At 42.9% G+C, this 24,324-nt stretch overlaps 1 long non-coding RNA gene across 8 annotated transcripts in view; it reads right to left on the bottom strand.

The window, feature by feature from the left end:
- LOC139706707 (uncharacterized) overlaps positions 1–24,324 on the bottom strand; it is a 204,775-nt gene that overhangs the window by 110,880 nt on the left and 69,571 nt on the right. For 3 of the 8 annotated variants that reach the window (XR_011708327.1, XR_011708328.1, XR_011708326.1), the window contains exons 2-4: positions 12,576–12,719; positions 11,855–11,967; positions 11,331–11,430 (exon numbers count right to left, since the gene is read on the bottom strand). This is a non-coding gene — a long non-coding RNA (uncharacterized lncRNA). The other 5 variants (XR_011708330.1, XR_011708323.1, XR_011708324.1 and 2 more) reach the window with 4 other exon arrangements.

The following is a 24,324-nucleotide window of genomic DNA, read 5'->3' as shown; positions in this document are numbered from 1 at the left end:
TGGCCTCTTATTAGCTGAAAGATCCTGGCATGTCTGTACTCTTTCTTAAGTAACTAAAAAGTAGTGATTGGAGGAAAACACTTTTCTCACCTAACTATATTGTTTAGATCATGTGTATTATTAAAAAAGAAAAGAGAATAAAAGTCTAAGTTAAGTCTAATATTGCTAATACTGAACTTGCAGGTGCAAGTAGGTAGACATTCTATCCTCCAGAAATATTCTGTAGTAGATAAGCAGCTCGTATTTGGTTTTGAATAGGCATCTCTTGTTTGGGGGGTAGTATCAGGGATTGAATCACTGAGCCACATCCCCAGTCCTTTTATTTTTTATTTTGAGACGGGGTCGCACTAGGTTGTTTATAACCTTGCTAAGTTGCTAGGCTGGCTTTGAACTCGTGATGCTCCTGCCTCAGCTTTCCGAGCTGAAAGGATTATAGGTGTGTACCACACTACCTAGCCCATGAATCAGCACCTCTTAAGAAAACATAGCATAATGTCAGTACCAACTGCATTTGTTGAACATATGAATACAACATACTGGAAACCACGGAATATAAAAAATGTATTATCACTTATGTAGGGTCTAAAAATTTGTAGCAATGAGGGGATTAAAAATGGCATAATATTTAATAACACAATTAAAATATTCTTATTAAAAACTAGAAACAATATCTATTGAGTATATGAAATGTAGCTAGTAAACTGAGGACTTTTTACTCTTATTTAATTTCAATTTAAAAGTCCATTGGCTATCATATTGGAAAGCACAATTTTAGATCATTGAAACTGGAACAAGTACATATAATAATAAAAATAAGAAAACATGAGCCCAAATGAGCATTTACTCTTAACAAAATGGAAAAGAAAGATATAGAAAAGCACAAGAGACTTTTATGAAAGAAGATTTGAGGAGAAAAAGAAATAAAGAGGTGATTTGCCTAATTCCTTAAAATAGAAAAAATGAAAATGAGCAAACTGACTAATGATGAGGTTACATACTGATAAACTTATTGTAACTTGAAAATATTATAAGTTGCAAATGCACTTAATGTACCTAACCTAGCAAACATTGTCGATTAGCAACAAGGAAGACTTGTTGTCCTGATCACCTGGCTGAATGAGAACTATGGTCTGTCCATGTGCCAGCTGGGGGAAAAATCAAGTTCAAAATTCCAAGTAAGATTTCTACTGAATGCATGTTGTTTTCACACTATGTAAAGCCAAAACATTGTAAGTCAAACCATTATAAGTTGGGGGTCATCTGTATATATCAAAGACAAAGCAAATGCTTAATGCTTGAATGTTAGTATGAAATTTTTAAAAATGTAATATTGTTTAACCAAACACAGTAATGCTTTTTGTAGCACTAATGGATTAATCTTCTCAGGAAATTTAAAAATGGAAAATATTTGTATCTACTAGAATTTCTGTGGAATGCGTCATTGAAAGGCCCAAATATGTAAGACAAACAAGAAATAACAAAATTCATTTTTATTATCCAATTTAACTAGATTCCTCAGGGGCAAAAGTCACATTGAACAACTAACAACCATTGTGCATATCAATGAAGTATACCAAAGAAGAAAACAGGAATGTTAAAATTAATTTTATTGGTTTTACACGTCTTTAAAAAAAACCAAAAAGTACAGGTTTCAATTTACATGAAAAACTAAAAGAGTATTTTGGGGCTTTGTTCATTTACTTCAGAGATTGCCAAAAGCAAGCCTATAATTGACACTAAAACAAATGATAAGGAAAAAGGTATATAGATTGGAATTTGGTCTAAAATCCAGAAGCACTCTTTGTTATATATATGGTTCATAAATTCCATGTCTTACTGGAAGATGAGCCTCAACTGTGCTAACTAAAATCGCCTACTTTTGGGACACTTCAAAGATTATGTTCAGTATTTAGGAGTTCTGCCCAAAGACAGAATCTCTTTTTTCTTTTTTTTTCTTTTATTTTTTTGGTACCAAGGACTGAACCAAGGGGTGCTTAAACACCAAGCCACATCCCCAGACCTTCTAAAATGTTTTATTAGAGACAGGATCTCCCTAAGTTGCTCAGGGTCTCACTAAATTACTGAGGCTGGGTTTGAATTTGCGATCATCATGCTTCAGCCTTCCGAGTATCTGGGATTACAAGCGTGCACCACCGAGCCTGGCTAGACTCTTTTTAAATAGACTCTTTATTTTATAATATACATTGCATCTAACCTGAAAAACATTCTTGGACCTATTATGGAGAAAGCTGTTAAAGCCATTAGATTTAATACTGATAAGATACAAGGTACCCTGGAAGAAAAATCAAAACTTGAATATCCTCAAAGAAATACTGAATTGTGATTTTTGGTAGAAAGTAAAATTAATTTTGAATTTACAGTGTTCCTCTGAATGAGTGTGAATAGCTGCTTGCTATTAATACTACTAGCAGAATATTACAACCAATAGTTCCAAGTTTGCCTTTTTATACTTTTGAAGGTTTTTTTAAAAAAAATTAACAATTTTTCTGAATTAGAAGACTATGCCAAGTATACAATATAAATGATATTCCAATAAAATGTATGAAAATGAGAGAAAACAAATTATTTGAATGACTATAAGAGAGAAGTTTCATGTATAAATAATCTTCGATCTGTAGACTTTATTTTTAAGCTACTATAGATAAGGATGTGGTGTCTGTTAAAGAAAAAAATTGAATAAGTTGAGCAACACACTACCATTTCCAGTCTTTTTTTTTTTTTAATTACTGCAGCATTTTTTTTTAAGATGGAAGAAGTTAACACTGGCCACTAGAACTTTAAGAGTCTGTGAAAATGGTAGAAATGTAAGTAATAAGATATATATAGATATAGATATAGATATAGATATATAGATATATATATTGGGGGATAGTGATACTTTATCATATGTATCCCATAATAATGTTTGAAAGTGATATGTAAAATTCATGGTTCATTTTTAAATTATGAGTATTTCTATAATAACTTCATTAACAATTCCAGTTGCTATTCTCTCAAGCAGGTGGATACAGGAGATAAACTGATGTTGGGCCTTCCAGGGAAGACCTTGAATTTCTGAGAGCTAGAGAAACAGGACCCCTGGTGAAGACATTGACGTTTTTAAGATGTAATAGTATTTGGGTGTTTTTGTGTCTCATTGTTGACTTTGGTATTTCCAGAGAACACAGACTGCTTATCTCATGTGAGCTGAAAGATGTCTGGGATTTCCAGATGCTGAACTGTTTAACAGGACTAACTGATAGAAGCAAGTGACCCAGGGACTTGGGTGAGACAGGTGGTGTCTGGATCTCTGGGAAACATTTGAAAGCAAGACCAGAACTTTGATCTACATGGGTCTCTTAAACATGGACTCTTTGATTTGTAAGCTCTTGTGTATTTGCAAGGGCATTTCAATCCATATATTTATTATCTTCCCCACTCTTCCTTTGTGGGCACAATTTTACATCAGACATTTGAGGTATTAGAAGTTTATCTTTCAAGGGAAATTATACCTAAGTTTAGATGAGTATCTATATCTCTATCCGTATCTGTAGCTATCTGGTCAAAAGTGTTCCTGACTTTTCACATACCTAATTTCAAATTCACTAGCAGTGAGAGAAATCTACACTGGACTTGTGTGGGAAAATGAGTATAGAAAAGGAGCCTGTCTAATGTTCAGCTTCTTTGAAAGGACTGCCGGGTGCGATGCATCTTTTGTTAAGGTGTTATTCTTTTAAGTTTCTGATTAACATAAGTTTTAAAAAAATTATACAAAAACATAATACCATGATTATGGAAATAAAAAGCCACCCACAAGCTTACTATCTTTACAAATCATCTATTTTCATTCTTTCCTGTCTTCCCAAAAGGCATATTTTTTTCAGTGTTGGACATGCAGCACAAATAAGAGTTTGCATCCCGATCTTTCCCATAAAGCATCACACAATGCATATTACTAATGTGGTCTCAATATAACACATATTTCAATGACTTCAAAATATTACTTTAGTGGATATAATTTAGATCAGCATTCAAAAATAATTATGGGATATTTAAGTTGCCTCTAATTCACTTCTGTTATCAATAATACCTCTTTTCTGTTACCCTTTTCCCTAGTATTTAATTATTTCCTTAGAATAAACCTCCAACAATAGAATTATTAGGTCAAAAGAGCTGAAAAGTTGATGAAATGGTTGGTTGTTACCTCTTCTGATTAATTTATTTTAAATCACAGTCTTCTTCCCTTGTTTAAAGCAGACTAACTTAGTGGCTCACTAACTTGCTAATTAACTAGCTTGGTGTTCCAGGTTCCCAGTGTGTCCTATTCACATCCAGCTGGTTCATGGTACCCTTGTCTTTTCTCCTTCCTGGCAATGATCCTCTGGTTTGTAGTTCTTTACACACATAAGCTACAGGGATAACTTTTTGCCCTGCAGCTTGATCACTTCAGGGATCCTGTCTCTGGCATCAAGGAATTCCCCATCTGCAGAGCCTCCGTGAGACACAGCCTCAGTGGGTAGGAAAGAGGTGACTGATGGGCCAGGCAAGGGCTGGGCTCCTGGCTATCAGCTCCTTCTTTCTCTTACTAACTGGGTCTCTGCCAAAGCATCTTGGGCTCTGCCACCAACCTATCCCACTGGCTCTTACCATAATTCAGGCAACCATGTGAGTGTGGCACAGGCACTTAACCATGCACCCACTCTGCCTGGAACTGGCAGGGACCTGGGACCCATGAGGAACCCATTGGGAACTCAGATGCAATCTCTCCTCTCAAGAACTCTGTAGGCTGAAAGATAAGAAATATATGCTCTAGGAATATAGCTGAGAGTTTATGATTACACGGAAGCTCAGAAGAGAAGGTTATCATCATAGGCCTGGAGCTGGGAATAGAAGGACAGATAGGAATCGGAGAGACAAAGACATTCAAAGGACATTGAGTTTGTAGCATGAACAGGTTCACCATTCGGTTGATAAGCACCTACCACTCCCCAGGCTCTGAGCTGGGTGCCTCGCACCCACAGATGGGTGGATAGATCCCAGGCCTTCAGGAGATCACACCCCCGTGGGAGAGACATGCAGGAGATGGTCACAATACAGGGAAATGTGTGCCATCACAGAGGAACTCCCAGAACACTGTTAATGCCGTACTCAGATTTGTCCTGAAAAGATGAAAGGTGGGACAAAAAAGAAATCTTCTTTCTGGACCTCGAAGGAGTTGGAGTATTGTATGATGATCACACAAACAAAATGTGAGGGTGCAGCTGTGGAGGGGAAAGGGCCTCTCCACCTTCACTCTGAAGACCTAATTCCAGCTGTGTGACTGTGATCAGGTTCTTCCAAGTCTCTGGACCTCGGTTTTATCACAGGTAAAGTGGGGATCATAATAATTCTGCAATTTTTGGTAGCCCAAAAGAGAAGGAGGTACAAGAGTTACAATTATTCTTGTTGTATATGAAAGCATTACTGAAAACCCTCCAGCCTGGCATAGAAGAGTGATTATTGGCATGATGGTTTGATCCTAGCCACAATTACCTGCCTCCATGCTCCAGGCTCATACCACAAAGGGGGATGGCTATAAATGAGAAGGATGCAACCTACCACCCACCACATCTGCTTTCTTTCATAGTCCTAAGTCTTCCTGAATTTGATTATTAGTTTATTTTCTCTTTCAGGAAATTAAAATGTGTAGCATACACTATCCCTAAGGAATTTTAGAGGGCATGGCAGGTTAGCCACATGGCCAGGGTTCACCTATGTGTAACTTCACAGGACATGGATTCTATCATTTCTCACAAGAAACTGTGGCGATAGCCAGAGATGACAGAGGTGCCAGATGAACCAAGGAGAGAGGGTAACTCAGAGGTGATGACCTTTGTCCCTTAACTGACACCTCTGAGCTTGGTGGCTTCCACAGAGGTAGACACTTCTGTTTGCATATTGCTTTAAAGGGATTAAAGGATCTGCATTCTGGAAGCCACCTTCCTGGTTCTGCCCCAGGCTCTGAGCTCATGCCCCATTCATTCCATTGTAATGAGATGAACTCACATTCCTTGGGAATTTACTCTATGCCAGGAATTATACTCTACCTTTTTTACACTGCCACACAGCTATGCTGATTATCCCTACTTTACAGAGCAGGAAACTTAGGCAGAAAGTCAGTCATTCACAGCTAACAATTTGCTGGGATTTGAGAGCTGAGTCAAACAGGCTAACTCCAGAGCCCATACCTGTGACCATCCTGGAATTTTACCTCCTTCAAACAGGTAAGCCTGGAATTCCCACATCACAAGACAAACCTAATGGCCTCAAATCACGAGTCAAAGCCAGAGGCTGTTCTTAGAATTGGCTTCTCATACAGCGAGAGACCTGGAGGAGAGGAAAACAGCGGTGGAAGGTTTTCTCAACATACAGGCAGTAAATATGTCCATGCAGAAATTCTTGCAGGTGGCTTGAGGAAGTTGGAAGTTGACCTTGGTGTGGAAGAGAGAACCTGGTGATGGAAGAGCCAAGCTTTAAACAATCTCTTCCAGACTCCAGCTTCCCGAATTGTTTGTGCATTGTCTTTTGTTTTTCTAGAAAATATATGAAGTTTGTCACCCCAACAGCGCCTCTGAGCATAACCTTGCATTTCCCATGGCCTCATTCAGCAGTCTCTGCACTCGTCTCTGTGGAACTCCACTGGGAAGAACAACCCAATAGACTGATAGTATGTGTGTAAGCACATGTGTAAAACCACACCACTAACGTTGTGCACATTGTCAAATGTAAGTCAAACTAGAAAATTATAAAAGAAGAGATTAAGATGAGATAAAGAGTACTTTGAAATGGATGCTAATCTGAATGACGCTACGCCCTCTACCACCTCAAGGTATAATCAGTACTGTAGGCAGGAGTCATCATTAATAATAGCACATGAAAACCTATATTTCCAAGCATTTCTCCTGATATTTTTTATTTACTTATTTATATTTTTGGCCCACTGTTTGCTATATAGATTATGTCATGAGATTGGTTCTAACCCCCAAAATGCATCTCAAAGAAAGTCAGTTTAGAGGAGGCAGGCTCTACCATGTGTTTGTTATTCTCTGTGTTTATTGTATTATTTTCCATCCACAGGTTTGTTGCAGAAATCTTTTTACAACACTCATCTATTTTGTGAGGGTTCATTTGGTTCCATCTAGATAAGGAATCTACAAATCCATGAACCAGATAGATGAGAATGGCAGTGTGTACACCCCCGGGCCCTCCAGAGCACAGCACCTCACCCCTTTCCTCATAATAGCCTTACTTGGAGATGTTATAAGAAACCATTGGACACAAGGATCCAAAGAGGGTCCCATAATCAGTGCTATAAGAAATAATGGTAATTTTCAATTTTTTCTTTTTTAAAATGGATGTAAGTATCATTGAAAATTCAGTATGACTTGCATAGCCATCCAGGAACATGCATTGTTCTTTGGAAACCCTGATCTACCAAGATCAGAATCCTTAGCCTTCTAAGACCAGTGACCTACTTCTTTAACCATACCTTCAACAGACTCCAGCCCCACCCCATTCCTGTGATCACCCACACATGCTACTGTATAAACACACAGGGCTAGTCATCTTTCTCTGAACACTTTCTTCCCCTGGGACTTTGCTCAGATTGCTCTTCTGCTCGGAACACCCTGGCTCTTCATTGCAGCCTTTCTCAGTTTTATAGTCATCCATTGAGGCTTCACTTGTGTTATCACCTCCTGTGTGGAATAATAGCAATCCCAACCAATGTACACTGGTTGCTTACTACACCCTGGGCATGTATCATCTCATTATCTCTTGACAATCCTACGAGATAGGGAGGATTCTGAGAAAACTGTCAGTGAGAGCAATGTCTGGAGCCACACAGCTAGGAGATGGGGAGCCAGAAACCAAACCCAGCTGGAGTATGAAATCTCACACTCTATCCCTGTGTGTGTGCTTTAATTTAATTTTACTTATTTGAATAGGTAAAACCTCACTAATACTCTCTTATTCTCCTTACTAGTAGGGAGATGGAATTAGTTACTCTTTCCTTGAGTTTCCACATCTACTTGTATGTTAGTATCAGGTAGTATTTACTTCGCTCTGCCATGTATTGTTATTCTTTGGGCACATGTCTCATATCTTCAACTATACAGTGGGAAATCTTTTAGACAAAACAACAACAACAAAAACAAAACAAAACAAAAACATATTAGATTCCTTACAGCATATAGTAGAAACAGTAAATGTGGTGAATAAATGAATGAATGGATGGATGGAAGAACTGATGGATGGGGAAAAATAAAGATCTAGGTTGGGTATAGTTTTCTTTAGATATTTTCCTGGTGACCTGAGGTGCTTATTACAAAGGCAAGTAGGTGTATATCTGTAATAGATTATAAAGATTTCAAACCAAAATGGCAGGTGAGAGTTTCACCTTCCAATATTTATAAAAGCACTTAAGACTTGTCTCCCTCTTTAATCTGTAATGACTAGCTGATAGAGACTCAGACTTATATTTATGTAATCTAACATCCTCAGGTACTGAATGTACCAAAAGTTATTTCCCTGCTTCATTACAAATTAGCACTTGATACCTTGGATAACTTGAGTATTTCGGGGCAGACCATTCTGATGTTGACAATAATTAATGTAGTCAGCAGAAGAAACTTTGGCTCATTTGATATTGAAAATAACACATACACACACACTCCACAATTTAGGATTTTTTTTCTTCCTCTATGTTACTGATTCAGGATCTGAGACTTACAGAGATGAAGTGAATTGGTCAATAATCACAAAGCCAAGAAATGAGAGTCCATATCCAAACATAGGTTTTAGACTCAAATCCCTTGATCTTTCCCCTCCCTCTGTTGCTCAAACATAAAATGAATCCCAGAATATTGGATATTTGAGCTATCAAAAATTTACCACGGGCATAGCAGAAAATCTTTTGGTGTTTTTGAAATGCTGTTCTGTTTAAATCTGCAGCCTTGAGCATTGCTTACGGCGGGGGAGAGACTGGCGGGCTCGTAATCCCTAGAGGACTAAACAGAAGCCCAGTCCATCTGTGATAAATATCTCTTCCAAGGGCCACAGGTGTGCACGACAGAGCAAGCATCTTTCTTTTCCGCCTCAGTGCTGAAACCATCATAGAAGCATTCCGTCCTCTGTTCAGATATACTCTTTTCTTCCTTTTAAATTTTTTTTTTTTTTCTGGTTAACATTTGATTGTGTTCTTTTGCGGAGGTACAATAACCAGCACTGTAACGATAAGCCGGATAGTGAAACAGACAGGCTGGTGTGTACCCACTAGAAACAGGGATATGGGGATGTACAAGGCCTCATTCCCAGTTCTAAGAAGGACTGGAAGAGACAAAGTCAGATTACTTTTTTCTCACCTTCACTGGACAAGGCATCCACACTAGGTCAAAAAGTAACCATAGGCTCCCTGAAAAGAAAGGTCAGCGAGGCCACCTTCAATCTACTGATAGAAATGTGGATGGAAAGTGGATTTACTCTGAGGAATCCCTTAAAGGATAAGAATAGCAAAGAGCAGTGAAACTTAAAAGCAACTAGTTTCCCATTCATTGTAGGGCAGCCCTTCCTGACAGAGATGTGCAACAAAGGAAAGAGCCACCTTCTGGAACAGTGAGCTTGATGTCATTAGAAGGATTCAAGCCAGGCCGCCTCGCCCTGACAGTGGCATAGAGGGCATATATTAAGACAGTAGATGGTTTGGCACAATAACTGCTAAAACCTCTTCTAGCAAAGGCATTTTGTGTTTCTCCAAATATTCCACACATGAGTGCCTTAGGGGATGAGTTTAGGCAAAGCTCATCTGTTCCATAATATTTGGCCACAGTACAATGCTTGCTGCCTGGTCACAAAGCATTTTACAGACAGCTGTTACCACCCCTATTTCAGAAGTGTGGTGGAAAGGGAATTTAGAGACAGGTGAGGGACTGCCACCATACAAGCAGGTGGGAAGAGGTCCCTGGCTCCAGAGCTTCCCTGTACCTGAGCCCACACGGTTCTCCACTAGATCTCAACTCAGCAAATTCCAACCACGTGCCACAATCCCTTTGCCCTGGGAAGCCCCCTGCCCCTGAAATGCCTTAGGAGTTTTCTTCTTCTAGGTTGTAAAGTCATGCAGTCCCAGTGTTTGAACAGTCTGAAAGGTCATAGAGTCAAGCTCTCCGGAATCCACAGGAAAGCAATGCTTCCCACTGACTCCAACTGAGATCTAGCAAATGGAATAAGCCACGTGGAATCTTAAGGAATTCTGTCTGGGCTCAGGGATAAATAGAGCAAAAGTCACAGCCAAATATTTTGCCAGATTGTCCAGAGGAAACAACAGTCAGTCTTTATGGAGAAAAAGCACTGGGTTCCAGGAGTGGGAAAAAATATATTGTTTGTTGAAGTTGCAAAGATGTGGAGTGATAAGGAATCATGATGACACCCTGGGACTGATCTTTTTCTTGGAAGGACTTTGCACTTCACAGATGAAAAGGTGGGTGGATGGGTGGAGGGATTCAGGAGTAAACAATGAACTGAGAATCAAGAAACCTGGGCCACACTGAGCTGCTATTTGACCTTGGGAAAGTCTGAACTCTTCCAAACTCAATTTCCTCAAAAGGATAACAATTTGTGGCCAGGATTGATTGGGGGATCAGATGAGATCATGGATAAAAGCACTTGTAACTGGCAAGATTAGACAAAAGAGAATTTCTAATATGATCAACCCTGCCTTTGGCACTTTTTCAATGTTCCCAGGCAAGAGAAAAGGGTCAAGATTATTATTTCCTACTTGCAGATGTGAAGAGACCTGGTCCTGTTTCACAGTACCTGGACCCACAGGAGAAACACCAGTGCCTGCCTACAGCATGGTACTTCCTCTCCTTTGGAGAATGACACCATTACATAACTGACTTGGGTGGGGTGCCCCAGACCTTGGAGATTTCCTTCTGCCTGGCTGTGTGGAATTAGGAAGATGGGCACTTTCACATTGACTTGAGGGCCACAGTCCTTAACTCTCTTGTCTCCACTCCACCCTCTGCTATTGATATGGTCTCTGCCACCTCAGGCCAGGGAAGGAATATCTGCCCTCTCTCTTGTTCTGTGCCCTTGAAGAATCCCTTAGCCATCATCTGTCACATATAACAGTCTCCAAATCATTCTAACTTCTGCTTCTCCAACAGTGTGGCCTCTGCTGTGAGGTTTTCTAACCACGGGTTTCCCCAACATCCCCATCCCCTCCCGGTCGGCTTCCCCTCATTCTCCTCTTCTTCTCTACAAAATGAAATGAGAAAGGCAGTCAAGTGACTCACCGGTCCACACAGACAGGGCGGGAGAGGCAGACAGAGCGAGTGTGTGGGTCCAGATGAATATTTCCGCAGGCCTCTTGACTGCTTCACACGATCTGCTGAGCTTCATGAAAGGGAGGATATAAAAATCTGAGTGGTGCCATATTGTCTCCAAAAGCAGCCAGCGTGAAAATGAAGTGTGACTGCCGCCTTCCCAAAACACAGGGCCGCTCCCGCCTCGCACCCTCAAATGTGGCGCAGGCCAACTTGTCTGGAGTAAGGAGGCCCACGCTGTCTGCACCCTAGGGCCTCAGCCACCCTCCTTGCCAGGGCTCCCTGGGCTTCAGGATCACCCTTTCTGAGAACTCTGGGCCCCATGCTGCCTCAGGCCCCTGAATAGATACACAGCGGTGTCTGCTGGGGTCTCTAGCGTGATGCCAATACAAGATGCTTTCTTGGGGAGATCAGCCCCAGCAGCATGGGCCTAGGCAAGGCCCAACTCCAAACTCTATGGCCACCTTGAGGTATTAGAGACCAGAGCTTCATACTGAGCAGACTGTGCACGAGGAGGCAGTCAGAGTGGGTGGGCCCCTGTCCCTCTGCCAACAGAGGAGCTCTGCTGGATTCCACTTTGTACACTGGGCATCTGCCTAAGAATTCACTGGAAAAAAGAAAAAGAAAAGAAAAGAAAAATCAAGCCCACTGAGATTACAAACAAAAATGGAGACAACTTTGAAAGCCCCAGGGATGAAGTCCTTTGGTTCTCAAACTTGAACACGCCTCAAAATTTCCTGGAGGGCCAGATACAACACAGATGGCAGAACTGTCCCCAAAGTGGCTGAGTCAGTATGTCCTAAGGAGCCGTCATGGTCCTCCAATGTTGCTCTTCTGGAGATCAACTAAAGAATCACTGGACTAGTCTCAACTTTCCCTTTCGGAGGCCAGAACAGCGGACTTTTTTAAGATGCCTTAGCAAACCAAGGTGAATTGCAACAGGAGACCATTTTTTGACAGCTCTCCCCCCTGGAATAGTGAGCTTGCTGTCATTACAAGGATTCAAGCCAGGCCACCCCTCCCACCCACCCCCATTTTGTCCACAGCTTGCTTATAATGCCCTGCCTGCTCCAGTGCAACAGGGCCCTGGGCAGAGAAAGCTGCTGCAGCCTGGGCTCTCTGATGACCTCATTCTGTGATAAAGAGAGTATTCCTTACTCAGAGCCCATGGGTGGCCAGCCTGTGTGTCTGCCATTTTGAAAAGTGACATCTTACCTGTAGGTTTTAGGATGCTTCCCCCAAACTTGACTCCTCTAAGGCCTTCATTTCTTATTGTGTCTTCCCCAATCTCACTCCTTTATTCTTTGATCCAACACTTCCCAGATGAGGTCTTCTAGGTGCTGGGTGCTGTCCTAGATCCTAAGAAAGACACAGAGACCTGTGAGAAACAGGCTTCTCTCAACCTTCTGGGACTTCACATCTGGGCAGGAGGCCCTCAGGTGTGTGAGGACAAGAAAGGGGAGTCTCCTGAGAGGGGCAACAAGATGTCCACAGAGCAGGGGTATGATGGGGCTGTCAGCATGTGGAATGGGTGATTCAATCCTGAGAAGCACTATTGAAGACACCGGTGCTTTGCATCCTTCTTTTCTCCTCACAAGCATCCCTGCGGGCCGTGCCATTATCAAAACCTTCTTTACAGAGAATTCAACTTGCTCAAGGCCGCACAGCTACTCCAACTCACGTTTCCTGACCCCAGAACATGATTCTGACCTCTTATTCCATTTAACTGTTCTCAGCCAAGGATGGACAGTTAGCACTTGTTGGGAGGCAGTGGAGATGGGTTTACTGGAGCACTGGATAGGCGTGGAGTGGAACAGAGAGGTTGGGGCTGTTTGTTGAGAGGCTTGAGTGTCAGGGTGAATTGTTGGAACCTAACTTGGGAGCTGCTGGGGAGCCAGTGGAGGATTTCAAACAGAAAAATGACACAAGGCACAGCTGTGTTTTAGGAAAATTCCTCTGACAACAGTGGGCACATTGGACGGAAAAGGGGCATTGGTGGCCAGGAGGCCACAGTGGAGTCTACTGCAGAATTTCGAGAGAAGCAAGGGCCTGGGTTAGTTCTGGGTGGCAAACCTGGGAGGAGACTCAAGACAGACGATCTTCTCTCCACTCTTACTGTGAACACTATTTGACCACTGACCATGCACCTGACCTCATTTGGTCCTCACAATAGCTTCTACATCAGATCTCCCCACCACCATCCTCCTTCTTGACTGTCTTTGTCCCTGCTGATGGGTCCTCAAGACTGGCAGTTTTCCTGTTTAGGATCAGAGCCCCAAACTTCCTCAAATCCATAGGAATCATGGGCTAAAAAAAACTCAGGATCAAGGACTCATGCATGACCAGGTCAGAACCATTTGTTCTCCCCATTTTACAGTTGAGGAAGCCGAGGCCTGGAGACTATCAGTAACTGGCTCCTGTAGGAGCTGACGGTGCCTCCCCAGTGGTGGCAGGTCCTTCCTCTGCTGACACGATGCTCCTGTGCTCCTGCCTTCTGGGGCCAGACTGGAGGCCCTGCAGCTGTGGTGGGTGCCAGATGGCATCTCAGTCACCAGGCTGGAGGGCGCCTGAGGACCTTGCGGTCAGCCCCACTGGCAGTATCACCTCCCTCGCTGGCACTGTGGGTATCGGGCACAGAGGGACTGAGTGAAGGGAACACGTGCTGCGGAGAGGGCAGGAATGAGGCTGACTCACGCTCTTTGTGGTGTGGGTTGCAGCTGTTCCGGGGGCATCCCAGCTACATGAGGCAGCTGCCATCTTCATGGTATCAGAGAGCCACACTTAACCCAGGAGCTGTGCTGTCAAACTGTAGCACTGCACAGAGGCAACCCAACTATTGGTTATTGAACCTCAGCTCTACCTGACCTCTACCCCAGCCCTGCATTTGCTCCTTCTACCTGTGTGATCTTGGGCAGGATGGCACTAATCCTGATGAACCTCACTTTCCTCATCTTTTCGTGGGCTTATTGACCTTTGCCCTCCCTATCTTAGAAATGCAGGGAGTGACCAGGAAAAAAAAGAAAATCTTTGCAACCTAAGAGATTCCATAGATTTCATTACTCTTATGCTTACTGATGTTAACATTAACATCATTAAACATTCTCGAAGGAAAAATGGTGGCAAAATGTTGTAAGGGTGTATTTGGAGTCTTCGTGGGGTTTTTACAAGCATCCTGTGAGTTTAAAACTACTTCATGATTTTTTTTTTAAAGTTACATTCTCTTTAATTACATTCTCTTCCATTCAGACAGCTTCACCATGAGGCAGGCATACTTCAGGCAAGAGAGGATGATCTCTGCCCTTGTAGAGCTTCATCCTAGCAGACAGAGACAGATATTCATCTGCATGATAAATATAAAAAATATCTGTTGTGCTAAGAGGTGTTTAGTCCTGTGGGGAAGAAAAGGAAAGCAGCTTAAGGAGAGCAGAGGGGGAGTGGGAGAGGGACGCACAAGCTGATTAGAAATAGCATGGTCCAGGCAAGACTCAGGGTGAAGGTGAGATCTCCAGGGGACCTGAGGGAGGAAAGGCAGTTACACAGCAGATATCTATGGGAAGCACATGTGCGAGTTCGGGTTGGAGCAAAGGTCAGGAGCTTGTTGAAGAACAGGAGGCCAGCGTGGCTGCCCCAGCACAATTAGGAGGTTCTGGGGCAAGGGAGAGTGGTGGGAAGTAAGATCAGAGAGGCAATATAGAGCCAGTCCTCTAAGGCTTTGGAGTCTATTTTGAGGACTTCCAAGTGAATGGGGTACCAGGGAAGGGATTAGAGCAAAGGAGTGGCACCATCCAATGCACATTGTAAGAGGTTTACTTCTATGGCTACACTGGGTCTAAGGGACGTAGGGTAAAGCAGGGGAAGCAGGTAGGGGCAATGGAAATGTTGCAGGGAGAGATGCTAGCAGTTTGGATCAGAAGGACAGCTGAAGGTAGTAAAAAGGTGATTGGATTCTGGAGATATTATATATATGTGTGTGTGTGTGTGTGTGTGTAAAACCACCACAATTTCTTTGACCTAAAGTCTATCCCCAAGGCCATTTCCAGGCCTAAAACTCTTTGCATGCACTTGAATCTCATCATCATCTCCTCAAATCTCTCTGCCCAGCTGTGGTAAGAATAAGAGAAACACCATGTTAACTCTGCCTTTTTAGATCCAAATTCTCTTGAGCATCTTGTTTCTCTACAGAGATATTAAACCTACTTGGAAGCTATGATTCCACTTCCATGGCCCAAGGTTTCTGGGGTGATATTGACTCGATCCTATTCTGTGCCCAAGTAGAAATATGGTGATATTGACTCGATCCTATTCTGTGCCCAAGTAGAAATATGGCAAGGAAAGGCTATTTTACCCTCAATTAGGAAAACAGACAAGCTTGGGGACAATGGAAGGGCAGAATTGTCAACAAAAGGAAAGTTTGAAGAAACATCTGCACAAGAAAGAGCAAGTGGCTGACCCTGCTGTGAACAAACTCCACCTTCGTCAGTTGTCCTGATTGATAGGTATATGATCTGTCACTGAGATACTATTATGTGCTACCTGATCTCCTGGATCCTGAATTCTTCTTCAACCTACCCTCTACATTACCACCAGACACAGGGTCGCCATGAATAGGAAAGACAGTATTCTCTGCCCTGGCACTCTCTAAAGTAGTGCCTTAGCCAAGCACAGGGGCACACACTTATAATCCCAGCTACTTGGGAGGCTGAAGCAGGAGGATTGCAAGTTCAAAGTAAGCCTGGGAAACTTAGCAAAATCTTGTCTTGAAATAAAAATAAAAAGGACTGGGGATGTAGCTCAGTGGTATAACATCCTGGGTTAGATCCCCAGTACCAAAAAAGTAAAAGGAACAGGAGGGATGGGAAGAGAAGGGAAGGGGATGGGGAAGGGAAGGGGAAGGGAAGAGGGAAGGGAGGGGATGGGAATGAAGCTCTGCCCTGGACCACAAGGACCTGGGCCAGGCTCCAGTTTTATGCAAGATTCTCTACTTTAGAAAGCCAGCCCCTGTGCTCCCACATCCCGCAGTCTGTGGAGGAGGCTCTAGCTGGGGCAGGGGCTGGATGCAGTTAGGGGAGCTGCGGTCCTTTGACCTCAATTCCACCTCAGCAGTATCCGTACAACGCAGCCTTCAACACTTCCTGCCCTAATTGTTGTGCAGTGTCACCATCGGCTGTTAAACAGCTGCCACCTGCCACCCCAGACCTGGATGCTGGCCAAGGGTAGGTAAAAATATTCCTTCCTTCATATAAATTGTGGGAAGACTCTTCTGGAAGAAACATGCTCAGGAAATGTGCAGTGTCACTGGGTCCCAGGCAGTGGTTCTGGTCTGTGCTCCTCCATTGTGATAACTGGTCACCCAGCTGGCTCTCCTCCTTGCCCCCTTCAGTGCCACCTTTTAAATTCTCTGATTGGGGAGCTGGGGATGTGGCTCAAGCGGTAGCCGCTCGCCTGGCATGCATGCGGCCCGTGTTCGATCCTCTGCACCACATACAAACAAAGATGTTATGTCCGCTGAAAACTAAAAAATAAATATTAAAACTCTCTCTCTCTCTCTCTCTCTCTCTCTCTCTCTCTCTCTCAAAAAAAAAATTAAAGTCTCTGAGTGGGGCTGACAATCTAGTCTGGAGTCATGGAAGAACCCAACACATTTCAGCAGAGGGGACCTCAGAAGTCATGCCTCTTTAATAAGCAATGGAACCTTCTCTCCACCTCCTGAAATAAACCTGATCTAGATCTCCAATATTTTAAGTACCTTTGGTGACAAAATTGATAGTTTACTTGTTCTTCTACCATCCTCAGTGGTTTGGAGGCCAAGCCACCAACCCACAATCCTCGAACCTGTTCGAACATTTTCATTTCGCAAATGACGCACCTCAGGACCTAGAGTCTTATCACAACTCCCTCGGCGAATCAAAAGCAGAGGTTGTCCAAATTCCCCCTTTGATAAGGATACGGGTCATATTGAATTACAACCCACCTTAATGATCTCATTTTAACCTGAGTAGCTCTTTGTAGACTCAGCCTCTAGTAAAGGTCATTTTCTGATCTACAGGGGTTTAGAATTTTAACGTGCAACTTTTGATGGGACACCATTCTATGCATGGCATATAGGCAAGACAAAAACAAACCTGAATGTCAGAGGACCCTGGTTTTCTAATGCTCAGTGCAGGTGGCTTGCAGAATTCAGGCATATCAGTAGCTTTGAAATCTGTCATGAAGGGAAATTGACAAATACTACATAACAGGGTTTTCCTCTCCATCTCCTGGAGGAGAGCTGAGGATTAAACATTTACGGATATAGCACTGGATTGGGAGGACTCATTCTAGTCCACCAGGATCTGAAATAGAACTTCCTGTGGAATTGGATCTTTGCTTCTTAGATTTTTAAAGACTTTCAGGGAATAGGGAGCTGGGGATGTAGCTCAGTGGTAGAGTGCTTGCCTGGGGTGCATGAGACCTTAGGTTCAATCCTCAGGACCAAAGGGGGGGGGAAAAAAAAAAAACACATTCAGGGAATAGTATGAGAAATCACTCAAAAATCCCTTTGGGATGGTCTCATCAGGAATGATAGACTTTAATGCCCTAAACACCATCTGACAAGGCAAATGGGCCAAGCAGCTGAACAGAAGAAACTAGAGAATGGTGAGGAACGTGAGAAGAGGCTCTGGGGTCCTGGTTTGGCAGGGCTGTCATAAAGTAACACAGACTGAGTAATTCAAACAACAGAAGTTGTCATCTCATGGGGCTGGGTGCTATAAGTCCAAAATCTAGGTGCTGGCATGCTTGGCTCCTTCTGGGGGCTGTGATGCGAGAATGTGCCTCAGGTCTCGTTTCCTCAAATCATGTGGATTTTCATCTCCCATCTCCAGGTTTGTGTGGTATTTTCCCTGTAGGCACATCGGTTACTGTGTCCAAATTCCCCCTTTGATAAGGACATGGGTTATATTGAATTACAACCCACCTTAATGATCTCATTTTAACTTGAGTAGCTCTTTATAGACTCCACCTCTAGTTAAGGTCGTTTTCTGATCTATAGGGGTTTAGGACTTCAACGGGCAACTTTTGATGGGACGCCATTCAGGCAAGACCAAAACAAACCTGAGTATCAGATCTGGCTGGCTCACTGCCCTGATTCTTCTCCATTTGCCTAACATTGCGTGTGTGAAAACTTAAACTTTAGGAGGGAAGCTAGTGGCTTTCCAAGGTCAGGGGTAGAGAAAGGTGGAGGTGATCCTTTTGTACCAGACTGGGGGCCTGTTCCAGTTACTTGTCTCCTTTGGTTTATGGACTGTTTCTCCTATTTGTGTGTTACCTCAATACCTTAGAAGAGTCTTTCAGCAGCCAAAGGGCCAGGATATATCTGGTGCTAGTCTCCAAACTCCCTCGAGCTTGCATCCTGGGTGAGACCACGCAGATGATGTTCAGAAAGCCCAGAATGAGTTGCATCTACCTCACTGATCTGTCCCCAGCAGAAGCTTTGGCTGCTCCTGAGCTCCATGTTAATTGCTGCGCTCTGTACCATAGATTTTTTTAGTCATTTGTTTTTTTCAGTAACACTCTCTGACTATATACCAGTAAAGGAGAAAAAAAAAAGATCCATTTCAGGACTCCAGGACACTCCCCACTCTGGTTGATAGTAACCGAGAGAATAATCAGGTTATTTGTCTCAACTCGGAGACCTATAGAATCTAACATCTACTAGCAGTATGTGCACTTACTAATTCTGATCAGCCTCATACTCTTATCTGAAAATTGGGACTAATAATACTTAGCCTACAGAATAACTAATTCATTTGTTCATTCAACGAACATTGTGAGGGACATTCAATATGCTAGGAATGGCCTGTGCACTGGGTTTATAATAGTGAAAAAAGTGAGATGATCACTTCCCAGGACCTTCAATGAGGAAGACAGACCTCTGTGACAACACATGATAGGGAAATGCTGGCTTCTTGGGAAACAGGAAAAGGAAAACCTGGGCAAACTTGGGCCCAGGTAGAATTCTGAAGGGAATGAGACATCCAGGTGAAGAGTGGACTGGGAAGGAGTAAGTGTTGTTAGGGGAGCAGAAGGGATTGTGAAAAATACACTGGGTATTGAGGGTCATATGTCCAAAGATCTAAATGGAAGAAGGCATAGAGGTGGGTATTAATGAGCTAATGAGATGTGCATCACATAGTGTCAGGTACAGAAGGCACTCTGTAAATGCCACTTGACGTTTTCTTTCTATAACATGCCTATGAATTTTATCTTCTCATTTCTAAGACCAGAGATGTCAGCATTATGTTGAAAAATTCACGTTAGCAATAGAGCTCCAAAATTACTGAAAACCATGTTTCATTTATGATAGTCTCACTAATATATACTTATTCATTGCAAAGACATGCATTTCATTTTTCATATACATGGAAGACAATTATTATAAATATGTGCCTAAGTGTTTTTTCTTTTGAATGAAACAATGACTCCTTCTGACTACACAAGGATTTTACTACCATCTGGCTTCAGATTTTGAGTGAACATAAATATTATTGTTTATTCTGTAGCCTCTAATTATCCCCACACACCTTCCCCTTTTGATCATTCTAGGTTCTGCACAGCAGAATTCTCTGCTCAAGTGGAGACGGTATTACAGAGGCCTTAGGAAGCGCACACACCGTAGGGAAACTACTCAGATACTCTGTTAATATAAATAAGAATGAGAGCCATGACCTCCAATGCATCTGTTTTTATTTTTTGTGAGTTTTTTTTAACTAATATATGCACCAGCATGAAATACATCCCCTCCTAATTGAAAGCAAAGTTGGCCTCTATCACTCTAATTAATATTACCATCTGATTTATTGTCAGGCAACCAGATACCAGTGTGCATAAAGACAAAAGGAGATAGACAAATCAGGAAAGAATTTGATAGGCATTTGGTATTTCTTCAAGATACACACATAAATACTTCTTCCTTATCTTTCCTTTTTTAAAAAAAAAATAAAATATCTTGCCCAGCATGGTGATGCACATCTGTAGTCCCAGCTTCTCAGGAGGCTGAGTCAGGAGGGGTGATTGAACCTAAGAAGTTCAAGGTCAGACTGGAACTCAGAGTGAGATTCTGTCTCAATAAATCAAATCAAATTAAATTAAATAACTCACTGAGAATAAATTGCATTTTTTCAGTGCTTGCCAATCATGGTGCACACCCCCTTTCTTCCTGCAGAGTTTACTTTGAGGAAGGTGGTTCTTATTTTTATCGTTCCCATTTTGCAGTGACATAAACTTATCTAAGATAGTGTAGGTTGGAAACGACAGACTCTGAGTCATCACTCCCAATTCTGGGCTCTATTTGCCATTCCATGTTTCTTCTTCCATCATCTGCACCTAGACAGTCTCTGAAATCTCTTCCAGCTGTGAGACGTGGTGGAATGAAAGCTTCATGAGGGCACAGCCCTTGCCTGTTGCTTCAGTATTATATCCCCATTGTAATGTATAGCTTGGAAAGTCCAAGGAACTTAATCAACTACTCTTTGATATTTGCTGCACACTTTGGTGTCCCCAAGAGTTAATGCTAAAGAACTTGTTTACTGAGGGATACTAAGCAGCTAGTACCTAGGTAGATGATAAACTAAGCCCTCTGTGGGATCCAGGATGTGTGGTCCACCAGCTTCCCTGTAGCAGCAGCAGCCACAGGAGAGTGAAGCTCATGGCTTCTGGGAGCTGGGGTTGGGTGAGTTGGCGGGGTATCCCCCAATTCCACTCTTGCTTCTCCCTTTCCCTAAAGATACCTCTACAGGAAGCTGGAGCTCTGAAGGCTTCCTATAATTTGGTCTGAATAAAAATTCACTGGGTTTTTCCAATCTGTTAGCACTTCCTCCTTCAAGCTTTAGCTTCTCAAATTGGTAAGTATTTAATTTCAGTTACAAAATTAGTTGCTTATTGGTATGACATATTAAACTGGTCGTTTACTCATGAATAGCCTGTTGGTAATTTACACAGCATTTTCTCAAGAGCCATTTTCTAGAGACAGAGGAAAAAATGAGGGATCTTCTTTCCCCATATTTCTAGTTAATAATTTACCGCCCCAAATTCAGGCCTATTAACTCAAGATTCCCAAGTCATTCCACTGTGACACTTTGAATGTGACACTGTCTACCTAACAATCCATGAAAATAATGGGCTGTCAGGGAAGCCTACTTGCGCCTGCTTAAAATCTTCTTTTGTTCTCCGTGAGTTCCACGAGTACAGCCCACTGCTCCCCACTCCCCACTTCCAAGTCTTTCCTGATTCAGCCTGTAGGGCCAAAGGTGATGGCACCAACATCTACAAGTTCTTAGGGTAGAGTTGGAGGACCAACTGAGAGTCTTGCCTTCTCTGTACGTTCATGAGAATGTCCTCCAAATACACTCCTTTAGCCTATGAGAAATTAAGCTCCTCCTAGTCTCCTAGTCTCCCTGAACTTTCTCTTTTGTGACCCTTATCTCTGCATGGCATGCTCACCCACCTCCATTCCTTGGTAAATAACCCAGGACTCAGCCTAAGCGCCTCTCCTTCACTTTCCTTCTCATCACCATATAATCCCTAAGATAGTCATTCTTCCTCTGAAGCACTTCTTCAGTTTGTGTCTACTTCCTGACCCCAAGTGCCACTTTTTCTTTTTTTTTTTTTGGGGGGGGGGTGGTGGTACCAGGGATTGAACTCAGGAGCACTTGACCACTGAGTCACATCCCCAGCCCTGTTTTGTATTTTGTTTAGAGACAGGGTCTCACTGAGTTGCTTAGTGCCTCTCCATTGCTGAGGCTGGCTTTGAACTCAATATCCTCCTGTCTCAACCTCCTGAACTGCTAGGGTTGTAAGCATTTGCCACCACACCCAGCCCAAGTGCCACTTTAAAGACACCACTGTATCTCACTGGGTTTCTGCAGTAGTTCCCTAGCTGATCTCCATCTTTCATTTTTCCATCAGTGCCTCTAAAGAAAGAACTGTAATGTTAGGCTCTGCTCTGTATGTGGCAAAAGGAGCAGGCTAGGATTGGTATAAATGCTCTACAAGCTTTCAAGAACAAGCATCAGACAACATCAGGGTGATGTTCACTCTGGCCTCCTTTACCAGCTTCCTCCACAACTTGCTATCTACAGATTCTTCCTGAAAGAAACCACATTGTAAAAAAAAAAAAAAAAAAAAAAAAAGCTGGACATTCTAATATAGGATATTAGGTTATGCCTGGTCACCAGAAAGTGGCATCCTGGCCTCAACCAGAGCATATAGCATAGACAATAACACCTAAGAGGAGACTGACATGACCTCAAAACACTCATCACACCCACATGCTGGGCCAGGCTGGGGGCTCCCCCAGGATGTTTCTCAACAGAGATACCCAGAGCATTTATCTGAAGCCCTCTTTGTCATGCACAATCTGCTTTGAACTTTGTTATTCTTCATCTCTTCACAATCTCTGAGGAGCTTTCCCACAGCAGGGGTGAAGTGAGGAAGGAGAGTACCAGGCTTTGGAGCCAGAAGGCCCCTGGTGACCTTGGCTCTCTTTACCTCTTAGAGCCCATTACTCCTCTCTGGGGTCATAATGGGAATATGACAAGGTAGCATCAATGTTATGGTTTGGATGTGAGGTGTACCCAAAAGCTCACGTGTGAGAAAACGCAAGAAGGTTCAGAGGAGAAATGATGGGGTTTTAAGAGTCTTAACCTAATCAGTGATTTAATACACTGATGGGATTCAACTGAATGGTAACTGAAGTGGTAGGGTGTGGCTGGAGAAGGTGGGAATTAGGGCATGGCTTTGATGTATATATTTTGTATATAGACAGTGGAATCTCTCTCTGCTTCTTGATTACCATGATATTAGCTGCTTCCCTCTGCCACACACTCTGCCATGATGTTTAGCCTCACCTCGAGCCCTGAGAAATGGAGGGCTTTCTATGGACTCAGACCTCTAAAACCATGAGACCCTAAATACACTTCTCCTCCTTATAGTTGCTCTGGTCAGATCCTTTAGTCACAACAGGAAACAGCTGACTAAAACAGTAGCATATTGAGGTTGATGTTTGAAAAGATGGGGACATTCATTTTAGAGTCAGAAGAACTAGAGTTTAGGTCTAAGCTGTGCTATTCACTGTCTAATCTAGGCCCTGTCGGTGAGCTTCTCTGAAACTCAGCACCTTCGTCTGGTAAATGTGATTATATGAATGTGGTCAGAGTTGGGTGAAATAAGGCACAATATGTGCATAGTGTTATACTATTATCCTAAGGCTTATGGAGTGTTTTCTAGAACATAAGGGTTATATCTCAGCTCAGTGATTTCATCATGGCCCAACCCAGTATCTTAACCGTTTACAGGTGCTCACTGGGTATCTGCTGCCTGGAACTCAGCACACTGAGCCTCTTGAACCTGCCTATGGAGAGAGCATGCCCCTGGTTATATGTGATGCAGAGCTGTAAAATCCCAGGGAAGGATTCCTGGCTTGTCTGGAGATGGTCTCGTGCTGTGGGTGGTCTGGACACCAAACACTATTTAAGAATGAATCAGGCTCCTGCAATAGTGCAAGGACCACAGACGAGGCAGATCCTCCAGGATGGGAGCACTTACAGGACACCTGGGAGGTGTGTTGGGATTGCCTGTTTTTAGATAAGTGCACTCCTATGTGTGTTTCAGGTGTATGTGTGTGGAGAGCAGGTATCTTTGGCCAAGTCAGCCATGTTTCAATGGATCTGAGGAAAAGTAGAAAGACTGCTGGGTTGGGGTCACCAGGTGTGTGTGGCTTCCCCCTGGCTCTGCTCTGTCTCAGCTTGGCTGCCCCTGGTCACATGACCTCATTTCTCTGAGTCTCAGCTCCCCCCTCTCTCTCTCTCCCTCTCCACCCCCCATTTTTATATTTTGGTCCTAGGGATTAAACCCAGGGGCACTTTACCACTGCATCACATTCCTAGCTCTTTTTATTTTGAGACAGAGTCTTGCTAAGTGGCGTGGG

Source organism: Marmota flaviventris, chromosome 8 (assembly GCF_047511675.1).
Source record: "Marmota flaviventris isolate mMarFla1 chromosome 8, mMarFla1.hap1, whole genome shotgun sequence".
In the NCBI taxonomy this organism is placed as follows: Eukaryota; Metazoa; Chordata; class Mammalia; order Rodentia; family Sciuridae; genus Marmota; species Marmota flaviventris.
Note: the sequence above shows the minus strand (reverse complement) of the source record. Positions and strands in the feature narration are given on the sequence as shown.